Below are 302 nucleotides of genomic sequence, written 5' to 3' on the forward strand. Positions count from 1 at the left end.
ACCAGAATTCCTGCTAGGGAGGCCAGTGGCAGGACCCTGTCTGCTCAGAGCTGGCACCTTGGACCCAGCTGGAGGTGGCTGACTTCCTGGCCAGTTGGGGCCAGAAAAACATGTTTTGACAGTTCAAACCAGGCCACCACACTGAGAACATCTTTTGGGTGATAGCTGCCTAGATGGCTGGGCAGGGGGGGCACACATGGCAGTAGTGCTGCACAAAGGCCATTTTTACAGCCATGGTCCACTGGCAGCTGGCCTAGAGGGGTAGATGCCTCTACTGGCTGTGCAGCCCCCATCCAGGTCTG

This window comes from Gavialis gangeticus, unplaced genomic scaffold, assembly GCF_001723915.1.
Source record: "Gavialis gangeticus isolate Ggan-Ray unplaced genomic scaffold, GavGan_comp1, whole genome shotgun sequence".
In the NCBI taxonomy this organism is placed as follows: Eukaryota; Metazoa; Chordata; order Crocodylia; family Gavialidae; genus Gavialis; species Gavialis gangeticus.